Consider the following 7,423-nt stretch of genomic DNA (forward strand, 5'->3'; position numbering starts at 1 on the left):
GTGTACCACTGTGGGTGTGGTGTGGTTAGTAGGCCCAAAGCTCAATGGTGAACACCCTTGATTAGGCATAGGAATCTCTTGACTGATAATGATAGGTTACATGTCAAATCCCAGAGGGTGATGACCTCGTAGGCCTTGGAATCCCTTGATCGGTAATGGTGGGATACATGGTAAAGACAAGAGGTTGAGATGGAAAAATTCCTCACGGTTTAGGTGGAGAGATTTGGAGGTATCCATGCTTGTTTAGGGCCTAGTGATCCAGTGGGGATTGTGGTAAATCCTAGTTCTATTGATGAGGGTTGAGGTGGTTTGGCCATGGGAAGCCCTGATTGGTTTTATTATGAGTCCTACATTCATGCTTGGAATATGACACAGGGGTGATTGGTTGAAAGAAATAATTAGTTTAGCCCAATCTATGGTCAGGTGGTTTCTGGAAGTCACATACCTCATTGGATTATGAATTCATTAATAAGAGCTCCTTCTCCTTGGTATTTCATGTGTAAATGTATTGGTTCATATGTGATTCTTATGGCTATTATATCCTTTTTATTTCTGTTGGTTATATGATGGTTATGAGTATGTTTTATGACAAACTCAATGTATGGCTCTCATCATGTTTTGATTAGAAAATGAATGTATAATGAATATATGACCTAATAGATGATAATGTAGCTATTGTGATAAGGCATGGATGCTTATTTACAAATATTAGATAAACATGAGACCCCTATGCTTATATATGTTGTTATGACCTGTAGATTACATATTTGTGACATGTTTGATGAGAAGCTTGTCATGGCTAGTAGGGGTTAGATCAAGTACTTGTACCAATGATTGCATTAGTAGCCTTATTCCATTGTTGTTTATCATTTCTTAAAGTTTCATGAAGTTCTAGGCAGTGGCCTAACTCCCGACCCTTAAAAAGTGGCACAAAATCTAGGGATGTTGGCTCAGAACAGGTTGAAAAAGTACACAGTTGCTAGCATGCCTTGTTGTGAGAGTGAATGGAAGGCCATCATCACATGGATGGCTTGTCATGGGAGCAACTAAGGATCCAAATCAATGAAATGTCAAGTTGTCTCAAGGTTTGGTCAATTGGAAAGGTTGGTTGGCTCCTGATGGTTCTGTAGCATTTGTAGAAGGTAAGAATGGTTTTGTTTTGTCTATTCCACTTCATTAATTATACATGGTGAGTTGAATCACATCATAGTAGCCTCTCATCACATGTTTACCCCAACAGACCAGTTAACATGGGTAAATTTGGGAGGATGGTATTACATCAATCTTATGGATCTTGGTGGTGGCACTGGGCTCCACATCAATAATATTCTTCGCTTTGTCATTCCCCTTGTCATGTTCTGACTCAGAGTCGAAACATGCATATGATTCAGAATCCTTTAGTTCGGCTATCAATGGCTACTTAGCTCAACACTCACTTGTGTTGTTAGTGGGGCTCTTATGGAACTCAAACCATTTCCCTATGTCTTTATTTTTCTTCGTGGTGTTTTTGTTTGCTTGTAGCTGCGGTGGGTTGTCTCAGGTCATCTTGCCTTAGATTTTTCCTTTGTTCAGTGGTTTGGGGGTGCCTTTCCCTTGCTTTGGATTCACATATCCAAAGTCTCACTTCTTATGTTTAGATTTTTGCTCGATCTTGATAGCATATTGATAGGAAGTGCCAAGCGAGGATATGTCCAAGAACTCCATCTCATCTTGGATGTAATTTTGTATACAACCATGGTACTTGAGTACCAAATGCAACTCAAAATCCTTTATACCCAACTTCGTGTGAAGGGTATGAAAACTATTTGTGAACTCTGGAATGTCTTGGTCCCTTCCCTGCTGTAACATGATCCACTTTATGTATTTATCTTCATAGCTTTCGATAGGGTAATATTGTTCCTTGATGGCGTCTCAAAAAGAATTCCAAGTGGGTGTAGCTGAAAACTGTGAGGGTTCCCTCTCATCCTTTTGTTCACAATAGGTTTCCCACCAGTTCTTGACATGGGGGGTGGCTTTGAGGAGTGAAAAAGTAATATTTTCCCGATTGGAAAAGTAATGAACCGAAAAATATCCTTCCAACAAATTTAACCATCTATCTACAATGTTTACATCTCTCTGGCTTTCAAATATGCGAATGTCAAAGTTGACTTGTACCTTAAAGGGGGTGGTGCTTCCAGAGGGATTGCTGGATGAAGATGCATCACCTGTGGGTAGCCGCTGAAGGATCTGAGCAAAGAAATCCATCATCGCGTTCTTCCATCGCTCGAGGGATTACTTGAGCTATATTTTGAAAGGATCTCCTACTCCCTCGTATTTCATTTCTTCTGCCATGGGAGGTCATTGGGGTTTGCGAGGCTAGTCTTGCAAAGGTTCAACCAGTTCAAGTCCTAACTTCTTATACCCTGACCTCATTGCGGACATGCAAAGAAAAACAGATAAAGATAAGACCGCTCTCATACCACTGATTTAGACTTATGCAGGAACACAATAGAGTACAAATATAACCATAAACATAGAGATGCAGCAGAAATAATATTCATTTCATTAATATCAAATAAATGAAAGATGCTTACAAGCAGAATGGAAATAAACTAGCTCAAGTGATGGTAGCTTATCTTTGAGAAGAGATGTGGTGGCTACATTCCTATGAACTGTGTTACAATGAGGCTTAAGAGCCATTTTATCATTGAACAACAAGGAAAAACTCTAAACAACCAAACCCTAACCCCAACAGATGGAACACCAAGAGTTTGTGGGCCCTGTTAGGGCTAGTTGGGAATCCAACTTCTTGGGGTCATAACTTGGTAATATGATCTCAATTTGATGCGTATGATACATCATTGGAAAGATCTATTTGAGTACTATAGGATTCTATGCAAGCCCTTTCTTATGGCAATGGGCTTGCTGCAAACCTAAAAAAAGCACCATTTAGGGGGTCAAAACAACTCCGAAAGTTCAGGGCCCAAAAAAACTGCTAAAAATAGTAGATGCTGCTATAATTAAGGACACTGATGAAATCGACTGTAGGTCTCGGTGGAATAGGCAGGTGGCCAACAATATCCACCTGGGTCATAGAAGGTCTTAAGATCTCTTCCTATGAGATTTAATGCCAAAATCTCAACCATTGAAGAGATGATTAATATGAAAAGTCTCATAATGGACCAGCTACTGCGTACTCTCACTGCCTATGAGATGAGAGTAGGAAAAGAGAAGACCAAACCAAAGGAGGAAAATTTCAAGGTGTCCAAGAAGGCTAAGAAATACAAATATCATCAAGGTTTTTCTAGCTATAAATTTGATAAGGAGTTGGCTCACTTTTCTAGGAAACTAAAATGTGGTTCAGGAAAGTATAAATGGAAGTTTCCCTTCAAATGCTTTGATTGTGGAAGAGTTATAAATTTCGCATAAAACTTCCCTTACAAATAAAAGGAAAAATATCAAAAGTCTGAAGACAAAGCTCAGAAACATTAAAATAATAAGTTCTTGAAGAAGAGGGGCTCTACTAGAATCAGATAGCAAGGATTCTCGAGAGGGTGAGTCAAATGAATGGACCTTGAAGGGGATCTCATCAATGCACTTGATGAGTTAAAGGAGACCAGAGAAAGGAACAAGCAACTAAAAGAGTAGTTTTTGCGAGCTAGAGAAGGTATGTATAAATCATGAAATGAGGAATTTGTTTATCAAAGATAAAAACTTTAAGAATCCATTAAAAATAAATACATCTTAATTCTTCAATTAGAAGAAAAACAAAAAACATGTGAAAATATAGAAGAAGAAAATAGATTATTAAAGCTGGAGTTGATCAAGAAAAATGAGGATATAATCTCTGAACCATGTAAAGAATAGATTTTGTCCCTAAAAGTCAAGTTAGGGGAAGAAAAACAAAAAGAAGAAGTTCTAAATGATTTGGTTCTCGAATGGAGGAGAACGGTCCGAGTCTAGAAGCAAAAATTGTCTCCTTGAGAATAGATCTTGAGATATTAAAGATTGAGAAGGATTTGGATTAAAAATTTGTTGAAGGTACAAAGAAGTTAAACCACAATTTGAGAGGTCAAAGGCCACCAGAGGACAAGAAAATCTAGGGATACTCTAAATCATAGAAGTATTTTATGGGAAAGATGAACTTCAGGTCCGTAAGATTCAAATACCCCCAAATCTATTCAAAAGTGCTTCAAGGAAGAATCAATGAAGATAAACAAAAATCAAGCTAGAGAGGCACCCAACATTGGAACAAGAATTCTAACCTCTCAAAGGACTCACACTAGAGAAAAATGAACCAATCAGCAAGACAACAAAGGCACTTGCAATCATCCCAAACTCGTAAAATCTCTAATTTCAGGTACCCAAATTTATTTTAAGGTCACTGCTATAAACTACATATCTTTGGACATAAAGTTATTAATTGTAGAAGAATCAAAGTTGAAAGAGATGAACATTTAAGATATAGAAATGATCATAATTCTAGTCCTCTGAACTCACTATCTGGGAACATAAATTCTTTCTCGCCCTTGATGTATGAAGTTGAATGCTTCAAATGCAATAACTGTGGGCACTCATAAATTCTTTCTCGCCCTTGATGTATGAAGTTGAATGCTTCAAATGCAATAACTGTGGGCACAAGGAAAGTGAATGCAGAAGTAGGGTTGAGTACCCTTATAAGATAAAGTATGATTTGGAACTAAGATTCTCAAAAGACAAGAAGAGTTGTAAACATAAGAATGGAAGAACCATGGAGTGTAGACTGACTTTCTCTGCATGTGACCAAGATAATAGATGGTATGTAGATGTTGGTTTTTCTAAGCACGTGACTAGGGATAAGAGTAAATTCTTATATTTGAAAGAAAATGCAAGAGGGAACAATGTCACCTTCAGAAATAATTCTCTAGCAAGAATTAAGGGTAAGGGCGTAGTCAGTCTTGATGAAAATAATAAGCCTCAAAATGTGTTGTATGTATAAGGTCTCAAGCACAATTTTCTTAGTGTGAGTTAGATGTGTGATAATGGCTATAATGTGACTTTTTGATCCAAAGACTGTGAGATATGAAAGGAAGAAAATGGAAAGCTAGTGGGAAAATAACTCAGGACTCACAACAATGTATATGTGTTTAATGACTCCAGAATAAACTGCTACCTGAGTAAGACAAGTCAAACCTAGTTGTGGCATATGAGACTTAGTCATATGAATCTTGACAGTCTCATCAAAATCAACAATATGGGAGTAGTAAGAGGATTGCAATAGTGTCTCAAGGCTTGATGATTTAATCTACAAGGCTTGTCAATTTTGTAAGAAGACAAGGACTTCGTTCAAGACAATGGATTTCTCATTATCAGAACCTATGGAGTTAATTCACATTGATATTTGTGGCCCAACTAGGACAAAAATCCCAAGAGGAGAAATGTACTTTATTTTATTTATTGATGATTTTACAAGAGCTGCATGGATAATGCTATTGAAAGAGAAATCAGAAGCTCTGAATAATTTCAAGATATTCAAAGCTCACGTCGAGAATGAGAAAGATCTAAAGATAAAATGCCTAAGATGAAAAAAGGTGGATAATTCACAATGAGAGAGTTTGAAGAGTATTATGAAGATCATGGCATAAAGAGGCAGTACTGAATGGCCAGAACTCCACAATAGAATGGAGTACATCATTGTTTCCACCTGTTGAACACAAATTTTGTGAATGAAGCAAACCTTAAAGAACATCAAGGTAAACTTGCCTGATTCAATTCCAATAATGTGTGACAATACTAGTGCTATTAGCATTTCTAAGAATCTTGTCATGCACTCAAAGACCAAGCACATTCCCATCAAGTTTCATTTCTTAAGAGAACAAGTTGTTTCTAATGTTGTTCGACTTGAATATGTGGCCACTAATGAGCAGCTTGCAGATATTTTCACTAAGCCACTAGCACGAGAACCTTTTGAATATATTAGAAAACAAATAGAAGTTTTCTCTTATCCATCCAAATGACTCAATCACAATGAGCATTGGCAGCTACTCAACTTGTGGAATCAATTGAAGAGTAGGCTGCAAAGTTTCAAGGGGAGTTTTTGGGTGCATCCTTTTCCATTGATGTCAAAGGGGAGAAGTTTATTGATGCTAGGGGAGGTACAAGGATGGATAAAATAATGTTTGGTTTTAGGGTGAGCTTGGTATGTTTCCATCAATGCCAAAGCGATAGATTATTGGATAGTTAGCATTGTATGAATGGTCGATGGCATCCTATGTGTTGGAATTGATGTCAACAAAGCTAGCGTTGATGTAAAGCTCAGGGGGAGTCCTATGGTTGTTACAATATTCAAGTAGAGAATCATCATAGTAGTAGGTTTACTGAAGAAGCTAAAATAGTAGATCTATGATGGTTAGGGAGTTCTAGGATTTGAAGGAGTTTTTTTCTTAGGAGTTTAGCTTAGATGCTCTTGGAGATTACATAGTTGGATTGTGAACTTGGAAAGATATTTCAAACACTATATTGAAGTCTGAAAAGGCCTTCTAGATCACAACTTATTGCCACTCAAAGCTTGAGTGCCCCAAGTAAAACTTGCAAAGATGCTATCAATAGAGGCCCAGTTTGGAGCAAATATAGTTTGACAGTGTTTTCCAAACATGGCAAAGTTACAAGTGGAGGTGCTAAAGGATAACTAGGTAGATGTGGCCTGACAGTGTTGCAACGAGAGCATTTTCATTGGCTAGTAGTGGAGCCCTCTTTACATGCAAGCCCAATGGATGGAACCCATAAGGTTCAAATAAGGTGCAAAGGAGGAGACCCAAGTTGGTAAGCATCGGGCTCATGTGGAGATTCCACAAAGAAATGGAGCAAGTAGAAAGAGATTTTCATTGATGAATGTTTTAAATCAGGGAGGCCCATGTGACAGCTAAGGCTGTAGGACTAAGCCCAAAAGTTTTAAAGGGTCGTAGGGAGAAAGCGCTAGGATACAAGTGTCTAGATACATTGGCATCAACAATTGGGAAGCAAGTGACCAATGAGAGCACGAAATAATTAAAGAAATGTCCAGGATCCTTGAGAAAAATGTCAAAGGAATTTGTAACAAAATACATGGCTTGGGACTGTTCTCTCTCTCCTCATGGCAAGCATGTGGAAGCATTGTATTGGCTGATGATGATGCCAGCATGAATTTAGTACAGGGGACAAGTAGCATGCATATTTGGGGTTTTCAAGTACCCAAGTGGGACATTTATGGATGACACATGGACCACTCTGTAAGTGACACATGGAATGCGTGATGTTATCATGATGTCATCTTGCTAGCAGGACCCCAGAAGGTTTTGGAATGAGGCCCAAAGCAATTGATGGGATAACTAGGCATTAGGATAACAGGGTAGTAGTCAAAGCCATCTCAATCCAACATGCAGGTGATTGTCTTTCATGTTTGCTACAAGGGTCCCATGGGACATGT

Source organism: Pinus tabuliformis, chromosome 5_1, assembly GCF_031772625.1.
Source record: "Pinus tabuliformis cultivar Carrire ecotype Pingquan chromosome 5_1, CPIR1, whole genome shotgun sequence".
Lineage (NCBI taxonomy): Eukaryota > Viridiplantae > Streptophyta > Pinopsida > Pinales > Pinaceae > Pinus > Pinus tabuliformis.